Source organism: Harpegnathos saltator, unplaced genomic scaffold, assembly GCF_003227715.2.
Source record: "Harpegnathos saltator strain DR-91 unplaced genomic scaffold, Hsal_v8.6 scaffold107, whole genome shotgun sequence".
NCBI classification, from domain to species: Eukaryota; Metazoa; Arthropoda; class Insecta; order Hymenoptera; family Formicidae; genus Harpegnathos; species Harpegnathos saltator.
The window spans coordinates 355,708-375,993 of NW_020229881.1; the positions used below are offsets into that span (position 1 = coordinate 355,708).

A 20,286-nucleotide genomic window follows, 5' to 3' on the forward strand; every position below is an offset into this window, starting at 1 on the left:
TCTCTCCCGTTCTCTCTCCCGTTCTCTCTCCCGTTCTCTCTCCCGTTCTCTCTCTCTCTCTCGCTCTCGCTCTCGCTCTCGCTCTCGCTCTCGCTCTCTTTCTCTCTGTCACATTTTCACCTCCTGTATTCTAGCAATATTCTTCTCTCTCTTACTCTCTATCACTTGCTCACTCGCACTCGCTGCTCTTTGCTTCTTCAGTGCTCTCGTAGCGCCTCTGGTGTCGGGAAAGCAATATGCATGTTTTGCCCTACTCCTTTGCGTTCGGCGTTTCTTACTGAATCGAAATTTTCCGTGATTCAGACTTTATCTTAAAATATCTCCACTTAGAGACAACGTACACAAAAAGCACAAGAACACTTTTCTTCCTATTTTTGAAGGCCGAATCAATTGGGTATAAAAAAACCTCGATCGGTTCGGCCATTGCTGAGATATAAAAATCTCACCTCGTTTCAACTCGGAGTTTCGCGTATAATAGGCACGGTGTGCCTCGCGCCATGTTCAAGCGCAACGAAGTTGCGCCCGAACGGCGCGTAATAATATACACGTATATTATTATTACGAGTAAAACTTAATCTACATGTACGACAATATTTTCGAATTGCTTAGCTTTTCCCAGCATTTGTGCCTCTTGGCATTACCGTGCCTCTTGAATAAAAACAGAAGATGTACGACGAAGAGCGAGCAGCGAACGAATCAGTTCGCAGCTAGCAGCAAGAGCGTTAAGAGCGATTTTATATAAAAATCGTTAATTTAGTGACTTGAGAAATGACCAATTACTTTTATTTATAATATTAAGCATTTCTAAACATTTTAGTTGCCCATATTCGATCCGCCATTTTGAATTTCTATATTTTGATCTCAAATTCGGCTTCAGCGATCAAAAAAACTGAAGTATAAAAATTATTGAAAAAATCCGCCCCGGCATTTTTTGAGGCGGTTTCAGTGCATTTTATTGAATTTTGCTCTGCCACGGAAGGGGTTAAGTAATAAGAATCAATTATGAACAATACCGGGATTTGACCTACTTTCATATTTGTATTGCTTAAATAATGAAAAGTTAATAAAATAAGTACTGCCTTTATTTCTTACGTAATAAATAAATAAAATATTGTCTGATTGCACAATATTATCTGAAAATAAAGATAAATGTAAATAGTAATTTTGCGAGCTGTGAGCGTTCTATTATTTCAAGTATTGCATAATTACGTGATAATTAAATAGTATCATTACTTAATAGTATCATAAACTTAAAGAATAATTTACTGATCAAGCACATACATAGGAATATACATATTTATAACAGTGATTAAAAGTAAAATATTTGAATTAACATCTTTTAAGAGCTCTCCTTTTATTTTTTTATAATAGAAAATACAAAGAACTTATTTAAAATTCAAATTGTGTGATATATTCACGTCACGGTCTACATTTACTTATTATTACTTATGCACGTTAGCCTTTCAATACATACTTTCCTTACATGTTTTGATTATTGCGAGGAATATTGCTATAGCTTCAATGATTTATTTTCTTAACCAACTTGACTATTGATTAATGATGATAATCACGGACTAGGTACACGCGAGTGTGGCGCGCGCACCAGCCCTGAGCGCTACATAGACAAGAGCGCTTATTCGTTAAATTTAACACACTCTCCTGCAAAAACTACTTGTTGGACGCAATTTTGCTGAAGGAAAAAGTTGTTTGTTTTAGCATAAAGTATCATGTCCCGTACTTCGAATGCGGGAATTTCGGACCACCCAGTATAATGCTACGAGGGTAGTCCCAGAAGTACCTGACCTGACGTATAGATAGCGGTTGTTGTATGAAAAGAATGACTATGGTAGAAAGTACCAACCTTATAAAGCTTAAGTTTAAAGTTTGACGACGCTACGTTGTTTAGTATTTGTTTGGCAGCCAGTAATAGTGAACGCTCTCAGTGAATTTGTAAACATGAAAAAAATTAGTCATCATTATGTGATACAATACTTTCATTTGAAAGGCCCCAGTCCAACCAATATCAAAGCGGAGCTAGTTTCTACTCTGGGGGAGTCTCTTCCTTCGTTTACAACAGTAAAATATTGGGTGACAGAGTTTAAACGAGGCCGTACGAGCTGCCAAGACGATCACAGTGGTCGACCAAATGAGATGACCATGCCAGAAATGGTGAAGAAAATCCACAAAATGGTATTGGATGACCGTCGATTGAAAGTGCGCGAGTTAGCAGACATGGTAGGCATTTCAAAAAGTGCTCTACATCGCATATTGACTGAAAATTTGGACATGAGACAGTCCTGTGCAAGATAGGTGCCGTGATTGGAACAAAAACAGCGTCGTGAGGATGTTTCAATCAAGTGTTTGGCGAAGTTTCGCAGCAATAAAGCCGAGTTTTTGCGTCGATAACCATGGATGAAACATGGGTCCATCATTTCACACCTGAGACGAAGGAACAATTAAAACAATGGACCAAGGTGGCTTGATGGCTATTTTGAGGAGCTCGACGATTCCCACTATAAACATAATATCGAAACTATTGAATATCGCTGGGAAAAGTGTATTGAGCTAAAAGGAGACTATATAGAGAAATAAAGATATTTTTTCCCAAATTTTTTGTGTTTTCTTTGTTAGGTACTTCTGGGACTACCCTCGTAAATATGCAAAACTGGATGCAAGATGACTAGAAAAATAGTTATTATAAATTTTAATCATACATTTTATTTATTACACGCGTTCTTATTACTTTGACAATTTTCAATTTACAACTACAATTACAGCTTTTTTAAATTTTATTTGACAAAAGTAGATAATAAAAATTAAAGATGAAAGAATTTAATGGAGATATAATATAATAATAAGAGACTTCCATTTCCGGCGACAAAGGATTGTGAGTTAGGAGTGACAAGGCAAGAATTAAACGAGGATTTCGGTTGGAAATAGTGAGTGTGGACGAGAGGAGAAGGTCAAGAATGGAAAGGGAGTATAGACAAAGGAGAATAAAGGTTGGGGAGGGGGAGATGGAGAAAAAGTGTTAGGAGGGTTGAAGGAGTGAGCGGGCAGATAAAGTTAGGGAAAAGGGAGAGTGTGGAAGACAGAGAGAGACAAGTGAGTGAAAGAGGTAGCGCGGACTGGCGACAAAAAGGAGAACTAAGAGAGAGATGCGGAGAATTTAAAGAAAAGTAAGGCAAAGATTGAGGGGGGAAGGGAAGGGTGAGAGGATGTAAGAGGAAAGGAGGGGGGAGGAAGGGGAGGATCAGAGGGGGAGGGTATGATGGAAAAAAGGAGGGGAAGATCGACAAATGCGGAAAGGCTAAGAAGGGACAATTTAAGTAGTATGGGAAGTGTAGGAAGCTGCATAAAGTTAATGTGGGAGGGGAAAAGGAAGACAAGAGAAGGAGAAGGAGAGGAGGGGGAAGCGGAAAAAGTTGTGAAAAAGAATACAAAAATAGGAAGTCGACAGGAGGGAGGTAGAGGGGGGAAGAAGGATGGAGGAAGAGGAAGAGGAAGAAGGGAAGGAAGGATGGATAAAAGAAGGAAAAGTCAAAATAATGGTGTGGAAATTAATGGAAGAAGTAAGAGGTTTTAAGGAGGAAGTGAAGAGGGAGAGGGAGAGGAGAGAAAGACAGATCAGGGAACTAAAAAAGGAACTGAGAAAGGAGAGAGAAGAGAGGAGGAAAGAGTGGGAGGAATGGAAGAAAGAGAGGGGGAGGGGAAGAAAAGATAAAGAAAATAGAGGTAAGGTTGAGGATTTGGGAGGAATGGGAGGGGGAAAGGGGGGAGGTAGGAGGATTAGGGGAGAAGGAGAGAGAAAAGATAAGGGAATTGGAGATAAGGATAGATAAAAAGTAAAGAGAAGAGAGGAGAAGGAATGTAGAAGGTAAGAGGGGTAGAGATAGGGGAGAAAGAAGTAGAGGAGGGAATAAAGGAGATATGGTGGAAATTGGAGTTGGAGGTGGAAATGAGAGAAGCGAAGAGGATAGGGAAAAGGGAGAACAAGGGAGAAGGAATGGTACTAGTGAAATATAATAATAAGAGGATAAGCTAATATATGAGATACTGCGCATAAACGGGAAAGTGACATTATATTTATAGCGGCAAACACATTATATCTTATTTCCCAAAAATTGCATTCAACTAGATGGAAATCAACTATGTTATATATGAATGAATTCGGCGTAAAATTATCTTTAATTTTGGCGTGAATAAAAATTCATAAATTTACAAAATAATTTATAGTGGAAGTATTTTCCAAAATATTAAATATTATTGCAAAATTTGATTGTACCATTTTCAAAAGCACTTATTACCATCAGACTTTCATTTGAAATTTTTTATACCTTTTAAGATTTCGAAGTTATTCCTTCAAAACTAAACATTCTGAATTATCTATTTTACTCTTTAGAATTTGGGCACACACAGGGTATCCGGCAATTAACTGCTAATCTGAAATGTGAAGATAGATTGGGATAAGACAAATATAAAAGTCCCATACCGTTTCGTGAGATTCGCAATAATTATCGAGTTATTTATTACAGAAATTTCACAAATAAACGCATGCTGAGATGGATGATTGGAAAAGCGTCACAGCCTTTCGGATTACAGCACGGCCCAGTCGACCTAGCAACTGTTAGCGGCGTGCGGTGAGACGTTGGGGGGTTGAGATAAAACAACGAATAGCGGCGCGTTGTCCTTTCTCTCGCTGTGCGACAATTTCTAGACCGACTGGTCCGCGCTATGACTTGAGCAGCTGCAACACTTCTCCAATCATCTACAGTCTGTAAAGTAAGAGCGTGCACGGCATAAATAGCAGTTGGCTTCAAATATCGTCCTAGTTTTTTTGTGAGCCGATTGATGAAATCTTTGTCGTGAATACTTTGTCACAAAAGATTCAGTTGGCGTCGAACTCTAACCTGAGAAACACGTTAACCGCTATGAGTGCCGCATACGCATCGCGCTACGAGGCTGTGTTCCTTTGTTCCCACCCCAAAGGACCAAAAATGACATATGCAGTGGCTGCTAAATACATGGAAAAGTCAAAATCGTTCGTCGCTAAGTGGGTTCAGCAATATAAGAAGATAAAAAATGTTGATGACTTGCCAGAACGTAGTTCGATAGGCAAAGTGACGCCGAATATGGAAAAAAAAATTGTTAATTTGTTTAAGCAGAACCCTACCTTAACATTGCCACAAGGAGCAGCAAAATTAAAACAGAAGGGTATAGAAATATCACATACAACTATTCGAACTCATCTCCTTGCGCATAACCTCAAATATCGAAGCACAATGAAGAAACCACTATTAGGCGAAAAACATGTGACGAAAAGACTCGCTTGGGCAAAGGAGAATTTGGACCAAGATTCGAGCAACGTGATTTTTACGGACGAAGCTTCTGTTTGGGGATATACTGCCATCTGACGTTCCTGGCCAACCTTGACCAATAGATTAATACAATGAACTGTTAAACATCCTGTAAAGTTCATCTTTGGGCCTGCTTTTCGAAACAGGGTTTTGGAGCATTACATCTGTTTACATACAATTTAAATGCTCCGAAAATGCTTAAAATTTATGAGAAGTGTTTGTTGCCGACTGCTGAACGATGCTTCATAAAAGAAAACGAGGACTGAATCTTATAGGAAGACAACCAAAACACCGGAGCAAGCTTTGCACCGAGTGGAAAGAGCAGTCTGGCATCGTCACACTTGATTGGCCATCGCAGTGGCCAGATGCAAATCCCATTGAAAATGTGTGGGCATATCTCAAGCACAAGCTTCGAGGAAAAAGAGTGTGCACTTTGAAGCAGCTAATACGACAAATTCGTCTCATTTGGAGGTCTTTACCGAACGAATATGCAGTCAACTTAATGGAAAGTATGCCTCGGAGATGCCAGACAATTATCAATGCCGGTAGTGACTGGACTCATTATTAATGGTACAGCATTTTTCTTCTCATGGAGTACAATAAATCCATGTACTTAAAAATCATTAAAAATTAATTTTTTTACACATTAACACGTGCACGATCTTACTTTATAGACTGTATGTCGGCGCGCTCCCATTCCTCAAATTTCTGTCATTAATAACTCAATAATTATTGCGAATCGCACAAAACGATATGGAACTTTTATGTTTGTCTTAACCCAATCTACCTTCACACTTTGGGTTGACAACTAATTACCGGACACCTTATATATTCGATGTGGTTTTTAACCTCATATAACGCTTATAAAGAATCGATCCTACAACTTTATTATACGATTTACAAGCTTTAGCCGTCTTTAGCAAAGAAGATTTTATGGTTAAATTGTTCAGAATATCATACTTTTGAAGCAGGTGGAGAAAAAATTGCTACTTTTATCTGATTTTGTTTTTATAATAAAAAATCAGGCGAAAATTAAGCTACAATTAAGATTAGCTATGTAATTATAATTTCTGTGTGTAATTATAAAAAAATGATAACTTCTTTTATATTTTCCTTGTTTTTATTAAATTTTTGTATATTTATCATCTATTGGAAAACTTCCACTTAAAAATTAATTGTTTCCTTCTTTTTGATGTATTTAATCTCTTAAATATCTAAGTTCGATATAAATGCTTTTAAGATTTGAACTATTCTTCCGCCGACTCAATCTAGCATGTTTAACAACTAGCATAGTTATGTCTGCGATGAAATTTTATTTTTCACTCAAAAATATTTTTTATCAAAAATTATTAAAATATATGTATGTATGTAATATTTAAGATAATATTTAAAAAGTAAATTTATTTATGTTTCACAGAGCAGATAGTGTATCTCATTTTATCGTTGTATGTTATTATTTTTACAAAATGTCGGTGATCTTTAAATTCCGAAAAATATGAGCTAAGGATAGAAATATTGGCAATAATATTTGTCCTCATGTGACATTTAATTATAAAAAGTAATCTAAGTCGCTATCTTTAATAGTTCTAAAATAATTAATACGTATCACTTTAAAAATCCCATTCTGTATATTTTTTTTTATATCAGTAATGTTGTGACGCCTGCGTTGCGTCCGAGCAGGTCCTTCCGCCGATATGTGGCCGTAGGAGGCGGAAAGGAGCGCGCGCAATTTCAGTAGCACAATTGTTGGGAAAAAATATAATAATATTTTATTCCGAAGAAATAGAGATGTTACAGTAGTGCGAACGCGGTCGAGAGGGATGATTCCGTAGTATTTCCGGGGACATTTCCGATCCCTCTTGGTACGCTATGACGGGCCCCGCAATCGGCGTGGGGGTCGGTGCTCCTACGCTCGGGGTCGCGTAGTCCTGCCGAGTATCGTGACGGCGCGTAGTCCGAGCTATCACGCGAGTTCGCGGTCGACTTACGTCTACTGGGCGCCGGAAAATGTGTCGCCGCCGTGGTGATCGCGTACGCTCGATGAGGCTCGCACGGAAACGAGTACGCTCGTTTTTGGTACGGGCGTCGGGCGAGCACATTCGCCCCAGGAGAAATAGAAAACTCTCTATTTCGTTGCGGTGGACGAGAACTCTCGTCCCAGGAAACACGCAGAGAACTCTCTGGTCGGACAGGAAGCGCGAGGACTCTCGCGCTAGAATTCCGTGCACTCTCGAATAGACGTTTCCTCTATACGAGACGTCTCAATCTCCCGCGGTGATCGGCTCAGCACCTTACATCGGGCCGCCCCACAATGGGACAAATGGGTCTTTTTATGGACAAAAATTGCTAGACGATGTAATTTTTAACCGATTTCCATGCTTTTTTTTAATTTATTCGCGATGAATTGCTCTACAATCGTATCGAGCCCGTTTTTTAAACTAGGTCCTCAATTCAAAATGGCGGACGTGCAAATTTGTCAAATGTATAAAACCTGTAAAATATTAAATATTTTTGGCTCGGACAAAGTTTATACGGGCTTTTAAGGCCTCTGAGATACATATGTAAGATCGAAATTCTCAGTTTTTGCCATTGGAAAAGATCTGCAGTGGCCTGATATATTTTATACCTGCCTGATATCCCCACATTATCAATGTATTTTACTAATGAGTTTACGTATATACAGGGTGTCTCAGATTTTTGGGACACGGGCTCCGTAGGGACATAGAGCTAAGTCAGAGGAACAAAAAAGTCCTATACCATAATGTGAAAATCGTAATAGTTTTTTTAGTAATAACAGCCTAAAGTTAGGCGTTTTCCACGCCCAGCGCGGCCTATAGACGCTTCGCGGCAAGCTGCATGCGTAGGGGTTGAGCGATAACGCGGGTCGCGCTGACCATCGCGCGGTGTCAAAGCTCCAAGACGCCATCGCGACAGTCAGCGCGAGACGCATTATTGCTCAGCTATTACGCACACAGCTTGCCGCGAAGCGTCTATAGGTCATGATGGGCGTGGAAAACGCCAAACTTTATGCGGTTATTACTAAGAAACTATTAAGATTTTCACATTATGGTACAAGACTTTTTTGTCCTTCTCACTTAGCTCCATGTCCCTACGGTGCCCGTGTCCCAAAGTTCTGAGACCTCTTGTCGCTTACGTTGCCCCTCGCCGCGCGCGCTCGCCTACCGCCACTCGCTGACTCCGCCTTATCAAATGTCTACGTGCTTACTGCGGCCGCCCTCCGCTCTCTACGCACTCGTTGGCTCACATGTTTTAATTAATAACTCGATAACTATTGCCAATTTGACATTATGGTACAGGACTTTTCTTCTCGGCTACACCCAATCGATCTCCAACTTTCGTCTGCATGATCAGCTATCAAACACCCTGTATATATAAAGGGTGTCTTATAACTAACCTGGCAGAGCTGGAGACATAGAGCGGGTTAAGACAAATATAAAAGTCCCATACCGTTTTGTGAGATTCGCAATAATTATCGAGTTATTAATGACAGAAATTAGAGGAATGAGCGCGCACCGAGACGTTATGGGAGGAGCATCTAGCCGCTCAGGCTAGAGAGCACTGCCCAGTCGACAAAGGAACTGTTTTGCGGCGCGCGGCGAGGGGAAGGACAATGCGCCAATGTTTATGTTCTTACCTCGCCGCTCCTACATCCCGCCGCACCGCATTTAAGCTCGCGTCGATATGGCCGCTGAATATTCGCGATTACAATTACGAGATTATTTTATGAGGTACCACAGATAGCTCATATTGAATTGTAAAGTTCAAGGTTCAAAAGTTCTTTGATCAAGGAAAACATCGAAAAGGAGAAAGCAATAGAGAGCGATGAGATCTATAGAAATCCTCATTGTTTTCTATCGCAATCTATCGTTTTGCTGCATCGGATCCGAAAGAAATGATATCGCCTAAAGACAGAGTACGATGAACACTTTTCATCGTACTCTATTGTACTCTATCGTTAGGAGAATATTTAATTGTTAGGGTATGATAGAATTCGCGTAGAGACTCATCGTGTCCTATCGTTTTATTCAAGTCTACACGGAAAATATGTTTAGTTGAATGAACCCATTTTCTGACGAAATGAGAGAGAGAAAGAGAGAGAGAGAGAGAGAGAGAGAGAGAGAGAGAGAGAACGATTAAGAAATTTTGATTGAGAATAGCACAATTTTGTTTAAGTTAACCATAAACCTTGATAAATTAGACTCAGTGTTAATATTTTCAGTTAATATTTCTCTGTATCGTTCATATTTCATTTGCAAGCTGTATCATGGACCAAACATTTTTACCATATATCATGCATAAATTATTGTCTTATATCGTAATTCTTGTCAGTGGTATATTAACGACAGAAGAAACTGAAAGTTCTGTATCGTACAATTGCGAAAAGAGGACCATCGTTGTCAATGGTGCACCAACGATACTCGGCATAAAATTGATTCCTAGGTATAATCGCGATACAACGCAAATCCGAGTGTGTTATTTTGACACGTTAATGACACGATGCCGTTTTATTGACTCAATAGAACGTCAATAAGATGTCACCTTGTTATTTGGAATAATACAGGTCTTAAAGACTTGCGGTAACTATTCTTGAATTAATAAGACGTCTAAGTTTGGAATATAAAACTTAATCATTGTAAAACTAAATCGTGGTGATTAAATATAATTGGTGATTAAATATGAGAATTAGAGCAATATAGAAAGTGTCCATTAATTGTAACATGCCAACTTCATAGGGGCATAGAGGAAGCTAAGCGAGAGGAACGAAAAAGTGCTCTTCCATTTAGCGATATCTTGTATAATTTTTTAATAATAACCGCAATTTGAAATGTTGCTACAACATTGGAGATATAATAATGTAAAATATTGTTTTTGCAATATCTCTGCAATATTGCACTGCAATGTGCAATGTTGCAACATTGCAACAATATTGCTGTAATTGTCTGTGTTGTATGGGTACAGACGCCAGCTAGACCAGCTCGTGTTTGTGCGGTCTCTAAAAGACTGATCCTGGATCCGACGGCAAAGAGTTATTTCGAAGGATAACTTTTAAAGAGAGATGTTGGGTATTGCCAATCCGCACCACGAAATGTCACTACGGTAGCGCTGACCGTACTACGTGATGCAGAACGAGAGTGGACTGCGAGAGCGGCAGTATGTGTGTAACGCGAGAGCCGCTTGCATATGACCTTATACCATAACCTATTAAAGAATTCGTACACATTGACGTTGTCGTACTCATTACTCGATCGGGTAATTATTTAGAATAGGGGAGCCAGTTCTAATCACTTCAATCTTGATATATATTATTGAGGACATCTTATTGAGTAACCTATTGTAGGTTTTAGTCGTCGCTCATTGTTTATTAAAAAGTTATAGATAAATGAAATTTTTTAATGCGAATCAAGATTCCGCATGGGTTTGCAACTTTCCACGTGAAACTAAGACGGACGGGGAAGGTGCGGGAGGGGGGTCGAAGGCCCCTCTTGTATCCTCCCATGTGTGTGTGTGTGTGTGTATGTGTGTGTACATATGTTTAGTACTACTTTCATTTATTAAACATATGAATTTTTAGCACATATATTAGTGGTTATTACACAAGAAAAATAACCACTAATACATGAGCTAAAAATTCATATGTTTAATAAATGAAAATGTCTCAATCATATGTACACACACACGGGTGGATACAAGGGGGGCCCTCCTCCCGCACCCTCCCCGTCCGTCCTAGTTTTGCGTGGGAAGTTGCAAACCCATTTCCTTCAGCATGTAGACGTGTGTTTTTCTTTCGATGTATAACTAGTACAAGAAAAGTAAATAAACAAACCAAGCGAAGAATAAAATATGTAAATAAATCTCTATATACAGTGTTGTACAATTATTTCCACAGAAGACACATAGTACTTCAATACGTGGGCATTATTCATTACACTTTTTTGTTAATAACTTTTTAATTAGCATCGACCGACAACTAAAATGTGTTGCATGTTATTAAGAGAGGATAGTAATAATAATATATGTGTGAATTATTGAAATCGGGGATAGCTCCTCTATTCTAAATAATTACCCTCGCTTCGCACCTACCTGGACTGCCAGATCTCCCTTACAAGTCAAACCTTAACAGAAATATTAAATATTAGATAAATATTAACATTTTCTGGAGTAAAAATGCCTATACGGTGCAGTTATATTCCTTTCGGGACCTTACAATGCGCGAAATTTAATATACACTTTTAGGGCATATGTTAAAGAGACCAATTATCGGTCTAGTGTATAATATAAAAATCTGTCATTATGACCGTTCCCTTGTGAGTTTCTATTCCTGTACTACTAGAAAACATGAAAATAAAACTGAGAAAATTTGAATGAAGAGAAGCTATAATATTCTGCTCGTGGAATTATAAGATCAAATTTTTATAAATTTAGCTGCGGAGAAATATTAGGAGTGAATAATATAAGTTTATTTTTTAAATACATGTAAACTTTGTTCGAATCGACATAAAATTCGGCGAGAACGAATATTTGCGAAGTCTTTATTACTACGTATACATTTGTTACATTCCTATCATTCGTTTTCCAAGCGAAAGTCACTAGTAACTTATATTTAATATTCGCTGGAAGATAAATCTCCTTACAGAGATTAAACTGATGCAACATGAATAAGATCGGTCGCGCTAGTAAGCACAATACATCGCCGAGGCAGAAAAGTGAGTTGCTACGCACCGGCGGCCGATCCGCGTGAAGTATGAAAATGTACAGAACTTGTGAGACTTTGCTGTGTTCCGAAGTTTCTATTACGTCAATTCCAAGTTATAAGAAAAACTATTTTCTGAGCGCGATGGAAACTTTATCTTTTCTTCCCGTCTATCGTAACAGCAAGTTATGCGTCCAATGCAAACAGATAAATTTCACACGGTACACAATTTATATCAATAAAAGTTAGCGCTCTTTTTCTTGTTGTGAAAAAAGTTGTATCCATATTTACCAGCGAATGCACATTTTCTTGAAATAATGTAGAAGTAGTAACGTAGAATTTCGCAATTAGGATACGAACAAATTGCATTATCAATTTTGCAAAGTTATTAATAGCAACTTATTTGCCGCATATTGACTTATTTATCTCGTAGCTTAATTATTCACCAGATAATTTATTTCGAAATTTACTAATTTATTAGAAAACCAACGCAAAACGATAATTTTTGGGCACTATCCCTTCTCCGAAATTGCCGAACTTTCGATATCATATATAAGAGTTTGCGTTTAGATAAGTTTCAGCTGGTTTAGCATGTCTTTTCGTCGGGATGCAAAGCGCTCACGTACGAAATTACATCTGTGCGGACTTCGTCCAGGGATAAGTAGAAATGAGGAATAGGAGGAGGCGAAACAAGGGCCTCTCCGTGATAACGTTGCAAGTCGAAAAGTAAGTTCGCGGTGTGTCGCGACAGACGACGGCGATCTGAGAGATATCGTGGGAATTATGATTCCCCGGAGATACGAATCGGCCTCGAGAAATGGGGATGTCGGTGAAGCGAAACTAACTTTGCGACATCTGCTTCAGAACTTTCCTGACTAAATAATTCGCTTGACTTCCAACAACGGACCTCACATGGTGCGATAGTCTGTCTGTAAAAATCGCTCCTCAGTGATTATATATCAGCCGCCTGTTCATGTATCTCTTTGTATATTCTTCGAATTATTGGGTGAGTGCAAAAGTTCGTGCGGAGTTTCAATAGATGGAGTTATAAGCGTCGTAAAGTGTTGTCATTAATACTTCCATCTACATATTATATAACGTTGGAAAGGTGACGTCTTCAGCTGTTATTAAAAAAAAAATCATTTGTTTTCATACAAACTGCTTCGAGAAATATCACTTTAAAAATGAGTATCGATAAGGTGCATTTACGGCATGTTATGCTTTACGAGTTTCGGAAGGGAATAAACGTTGCCGCAGCCGTAAAAAAACATTCAGGATGTTTATCAGGATGAAGCACCAGCTAAACGAACTGTGGAAAAATGGTTTGCTAAATTTCGGCGCGGAGAATTTAACCTTGAAGACGAGCCACGCTCTGGTCGACCTTCTGACATTGATGACGATGTTTTGCGTACTTTAGTGCTCAATAATCCGCGAATTTCAACAGAAGAAGTTGCTACAGCACTAAACGTTGACCGATCAACCGCTTTTCGGCGTTTAAAAAAGATGGGATTCGATTTGAAGCTCGATATATGGGTGCCCCATTTGCTGACCGAGAAGAACAAAATCAAGCGAATTTCTGCAGCCGTTTCTTTACTCGGGCGGCTCAATAGCGAGTCGTTTTTGGATCGACTAGTGACGGACGATGAGAAATGGGTTCTCTACAACAATGTTCAGCGCAAACGGACATGGAAACAATCAGGTGAGCATGGTGACGCAATGCCAAAGGCCAGTTTGCACCCGATGAAGGTGATGCTCTCTGTTTGGTGGGATTGCAAGGGCATAATCTATTTCGAGCTTCTCCCCGCTGGCGAAACGATTGATTCGGACAAGTACTGTCGCCAATTAACCAATCTGAATCGAGAAATAAAAGAGAAACGTCCGATTTTGTCAAATCGCAAGGGAGTCGTCTTTCATCACGACAACGCCAGACCACACGTTTCGAAAAAGACGCTGCGCAAACTGAAGAGCCTGAAATGGGATGTCTTAACGCATCCACCGTATTTTTCTGATATCGCACCATCTGACTATCACTTGTTCCGGTCATTGCAAAATTATTTAAATGGAAAAAACTTTGACTCTTTGGAGACCTTAAAAAACGGCCTCTTCGTTCTTCGAATCTAAACCGCGCAGTTTTTATGATCGAGGCATCCGTATGTTGCCAGAACGTTGGGAAAAGATTATAGAAAACGATGGAGAATATATCATTGATTGAATAAAGATTTTTGTTTGCCTAATCACTGTGTGACTTTTACTCACAAACTCCGCACGAACTTTTGCACTCACCCAATACATTCACGAAATAACCGAGGATGCTCCTGACATGTTGCACTTTTCTGTGATTGAAAACTATTGAAAAGTTAAGCCTTGTTCAATGAACATTTCTTAACTTCGTAATTAGTGTCTGCAGCAGAGAAAATTATGAATTGAGATCCCGTTACAATAAAATTTACTTGTAGGATTTAAAAAAATATTCACAAATTTTTTCCCTATTTACACGTACTATACACACTGCTTTTAACTTTCTGTTGTTTCTCGCATGAAACAATAGTTACCCTTCTTTGTATATCTGCGCGCGCGATAATAATTTAAATATAATAATAATAATATAATAATAATATTAAATATAATAATAATATAATGTAAAATATAATAATAATATAAAGTTATTATTAATATTATTACTTTGGAACATCGACAAATAAACAATTAATTTATTTACAATATCAAATGTTTAAAATAATTACAACTTATGAATCCTTTTATCTTTCTTCTTGTATTTTCTAGAAGATTAATAAATAATTAGCTAAAAAGTAACATTATAAACAACAAAAGTAACGTTAGTCAAATATGTAAACAAAGACGAAGTCTTTTTTCAACAAATAGAAATAAATATTTGAGTAGCAAAATAATATAAACGCTTCTTTAAAACTTTTTTTATCTTCACCGGATTATGACTCTGGGATCGCCAATGTTTCGTCTTAACGAAATATCATAATGAAGTGGCACTTCTCAGCTATAATTACGAGAAGACGCATTGTACTCAGGCACCATATATCATATATGCTCTCTAACTCTCTCCCTCTCTCTCTCTCTCTCTCTCTCTCTCTCTCTCTCTCTCTCTCTCTTTTTCTATCTCTGTGAATCATATTCTCTCTTTCCTTCTAATCGAGTCGAAGATAACACCGCCGTTTTCCACTGTCTATCGTCCATTACACGGTATGACCCGATTGTAATGGCTCCTCGGGATACTCAGATCGCCGTAATTTAATCCTCGTTTTAAGATAAGGACCGTATTAACTGCAAGATGGTGTAAGCCACCACCACCACCATCACCATCAGCGCCAACCCCTTTTGCCTTCCTCTCTCTCTCTATCCTGTGAACACTTTTCGTTATAAGCACGCGGTCAGACGGGGGTGCGGGATGACGCGTTTCAACCACATCACCGATGCTATTAACATTCTGATCATTCGCATAATATCGCTCAACGCTAATTACGTCTAACTAAATTCTCTTTACTATCTATGCGTAGTTAAGGTTATAGAAATTTCAAATTCAAATTATTTATTTTAAGTTATATATGTGTACATAACATAAGTTTTTACAAGTAAAAACTTATGTTATGTACACTTATAAAACTTATAACTATAATAAAATCCTACAATACTATTCTACTGTATAAAAGAAGTGATATATTAGAACAGTAGCGCCAACTGAGAAACCTAACATATGTATATGATTATTGTATATTTAATATTTTTAAAAATCCCAAATTCAAATTATTTCCTTTTTTAAGATATATATTATGTACATAACATAAGTTTTTATAAATAAAACGTATCAAATTATTTTTCTTTTAAGATATGAGGGCAGTCTGAAAAGTTCTCGGCCTGACACATAGACGGCATTAGAAACTGTCAAACTATAATTATATTGGAAATTAGTGGCATCCCTGATATAAACCCATGTAAAATTTTATTTCGATCTGTCAAGTCATTCGAGTAGTAGCACTAGTTTAATATTGACGTGTCATTGTCTTTTTTAAAATGGAAAAAATTGAATATCGTGCAGTGATTAAATTCTTTGTTTTGGATGGTTTAACACTAACAGAAATTTATCCGAAATTGTTAAAAGTATGTAAGGATGCATCACCTTCACTTTCCACTGTGAAAAAATGGGCTGCTCTTTTTAAATCTGGTCGTACAAGCCTCGAAGATGATCCACGCGAAGATTGTCCAAAAACTGCTACAACACCACAAAACATTCAACAAGTCCATGATATGGTGTTAGATGATCGGCGAGTGAAAATGCGTGAAATAGCTGAGGCCATAGGCATCTCAAAAGAACGAATTGGAAATATTTTGTATGAAGAATTACATATGAAAAAACTTTGTGCAAGATGGCTGCCGCATTTGCTAATAATTAACCAAAAACACATTCGAATGCGTATTTCTCAAGCGTGTTTGGATCGTTTTAAGCAAAATAAAATGGATTTCAAGCGTCGTTTCATAACTGTTGACGAAACTTGGATCCATCACTATATACCAGAGCGAAAAGAACAGTCGAAACAATGGTTTGAAGCCGGTGGACGTGCACCAAAGAAGGCAAAGACGGTTCCATCAGCAGGAAAGGTTATGGCAACAGTTTTTTGGGATTACAAAGATGTTTTGTTGGTCGATTATCTTCAGAAAGATAAAACGATTAACTCTGAATATTATTGTAACCTTTTGAATCTATTGAATACAAAAATTCGTGAGAAAAGACCTGCTTTAAAGAAGAAAAGAATCGTTTTCCATCAAGACAATGCACGTGTTCACACAAGTGTTTTGACAATGGCAAAATTCAACGAATTAAAGTACGAATTGCTTGAACATCCAGCATATTCACCAGATTTGGCTCCCTCTGACTATTATCTATTTCCAAACCTGAAAAAATTCCTGGCTGGAAAGCGTTTTACATCAAATGACGAAGATATTGCAGCCGTGGATGGACATTTTGCAGACCTTCCGGAATCACACTTTAATAATGGTATTAAATTATTGGAAAAACGTTGGAATAAATGTACTAAAGTTTCAGGAGATTATACTGAAAAATAAAACATATTTCACGGCAAAAAGAATTTTCTTTCATTGTAGGGCCGAGAACTTTTCAGACTGCCCACGTATATATGTACATAAGCTTTTAAAAGTAAAAATTATATCGTATTATAAAAATTTAACACGTTTCTAATAGTGCCCAATATTTAAAAAAATATCTTTAAAGGTCATTGTTATTTAAGAAAAACCTATCTACAAAAAATGTCTATGGCATAAATTTTTACAAGTAAAATTTATCATTATTTATTAGAACACTGAACCTAACCATGAAGGAGGAGGGCGTACTAGGTGGCGACGGGACGCCGTGCGTTCGGGACCTGCATCTTATTTTCATTCCGAAGAAAGAAAAACATCTAGAGCGCATTATATAGTTATTTTACTTGTTATTATAACAAATTAATTATTATAACAATGCAATAAAAAATATTTAATACAAAATATCTTGGCGCGGCTGCACCAAAAACTATATTCTTATCAATTTTATGTATCACGTATTTTACTAGTGTAGAAGTAGACTATTTTTTTCTTTGCCGTTAGAGTTTATCCTATTAAGTTAAATACACATTTTACCTTCAGTTTCCAAAAAGCGAAAACATAAAACGGGAGGATAATAAATTAGAGCAGAATATCAATAAATCAAAATAATTTTTAGTTACAAAATTTTGTAGTATTTTTAACATCAGGTTCTTTCCATATACAGGGTTTTTCAATTGGTGCGGGTCGATGTTGGCAGCCTGTAGCGGCCATGTTGTTTTGGCGGCGTCTGTCTAACCTGTTGTTTATTATTCAGTCACTGATGCCAAATCACCATGACAAGTTACACGATTGAGCAGCACGTCCAAATGATAAAACTTTATTATCAAAATGAGTGTTCGTTAGTGCAAACGTTGCGCGCGTTGCGCCCATTTTACGGCAGACGCGGTGGCCCTTCAAAGTCGACTCTCCAACATTTGGTGGCCAAATTCGAGACGACCGGTTCGGTAAACGATCAGCCAACACCCGTACGTCAAAGAAACGCCAGATCGGCCGAGAACATCGCCGCTGTAAAAGAAAGTGTGCAGGAGAACCCGAGGCAGTCAATTCCTCGCCGTGCACAAGAAGTCGGCCTTTCGCAGACTTCAACTTGGCGAATTTTGCGTCGGGACTTGGGCTTGCACCCGTACAAGATCCAACTGGCCCAGGAGCTCAAAATTAATGACCATAGACAACGCCGTTTGTCCGCTGACTGGGCTTCGGAGAATTTGGAAGAGGACCCCAATTTTGGCCAAAAAATTGTCTTTAGCGACAAGGCGCATTTTTGGATGAATGTCTATGTTAACAAGCATAATTGCCGTATATGGCACGACGCCAACCCACACGAGGTTCACCAGGTAGCAATGCATCCACAAAAAGTTACTGTTTGGTGCGGATTTTGGGCCGGCGGCATTATTGGTCCGTACTTTTTCGAAAACGACGTTGGTGAGGCCACACCGTCAATGGCGAGCGCTACAGAACGATGATAACCAATTTCTTTTGGCCCAAATTGAACGATATGGACGTGGACGACATGTGGTTCCAGCAGGACGGCGCTACGTGCCACACAGCAGACGCCACGATGGACATTCTGCATGAACGATTTGAGGGTATGGTTATCTCTCGCAGAGGTGACGTGAATTGGCCACCAAGATCGTGCGATTTGACCCCGCTAGACTTTTTCTTGTGGGGTTTTCTGAAGTCGCAGGTCTATGCCAATAAGCCGCAATCGATCGATGCCCTTAAAGTCAACATAACCCAGGCCATCGTTCAAATTCAGCCGGATCTATGCGACAGAATCATTGAAAATTGGACCACTCGGATCCGTGCCACCGTGAGAAGCCGCGGCGGACATTTGAACGATGTTATATTCCACACATAATGGCATACATGGGCCTTTCAAATAAAAAAAGAATTTCGTTAATACCTCACATACAGCTTGTTTCCATTGCAACATCGATCCGCCCTTATTGAAAAACCCTTTAGATTATGCTGTTGGGATATTTATAAGGTATTTCATTCCTTAACGCAGATAATTAAACCGCCATAAATCTATCTTCTCCCATTTGATTTTAACATACAGATGGATTTCTCATTGTGTGTTCTGTTATATTATCTTAACAAACCTCTTTGATCTTCATTCATTTTTATTTTATCTTCGATATCGGTGTCGTTATGTCAGTCATTATGGACTTTTATTATGGTCATGCGACAATTCATGGATTTGAAGGTCCCAGGCAATTAATTCTTGCAAATCGATTCAGTTGCAGATGTACAGTATGTGCACAGTTACACGCGAATGCACTTGATGTGTCGCGCTGCGCTACATAGTGCATAGAGCAACGCTAGTGTAGCGAAATCGTGGTAGTTTAACGTTACGTGTTCAATATTAATGTGTCGCGGCGCACGGGCGTCGCGTTGCGCCCGCAGATAATTTGTAAATACAAAAAGAGGCGGCCACAACCGCCAGCGGAAACGTTCCCGAGAGGTTGCCAGGAGGCGAATGCGTTTTGCGCAACGTTAAATTTTGTGACGACGACTCTACGTACCCCACGTTTTCTGTCCTGTGCCATTTCCCCCGAGTCTCTTGGCCCCCTGGCCCCGAAAAAATACGTTCTTCTGCTCGTTAGTTGCTTGGTAGAAGAAGAAAATATCAGAGAGAGAGAGAGAGGAAAATATCACGTCGCCGAACGGCACGATTTTTCGACCCGATGGATGTATTCGCGCTAGGTTGACTCGTTGCGCGTTGATTAATTAATACTCATTTCCTCCTTCTCTTCTCTTATTCCTTGCTACGGGTTACATCCTCCTCTTTGGGTTATATCCGTGACACTCCTGAAACACATCGCGGACGACCGCTGACAGGCAGCGGCGACGGTGCTGGAGTTCCCGGCGAATGGAAGGCACATTGGGCGCACCCAAAATTGATGGTTAATTCAAAACCACTACGGGAGCTGCGACTGAATTTGGCCGAGGTAAATAACGGGGCACGAGCGCGGCGCGACGGGAGTGTCAGGAGTGCGGCGACGGCCGCTGCCTGTGCAGCGGGACTAGGGGGGAACTAGGGGGCTAGGATGCACTGCGAAAGGAAGGGCGAACGCGGCGGCGGTG

At 39.0% G+C, this 20,286-nt stretch overlaps 1 protein-coding gene across 1 annotated transcript in view; it reads left to right on the plus strand.

Annotated features, from left to right (window-relative positions):
* LOC105187575 (UDP-glucuronosyltransferase 2B7) overlaps nucleotides 1–20,286 on the plus strand; it is a 280,765-nt gene that overhangs the window by 258,515 nt on the left and 1,964 nt on the right. The window lies entirely within an intron of this gene.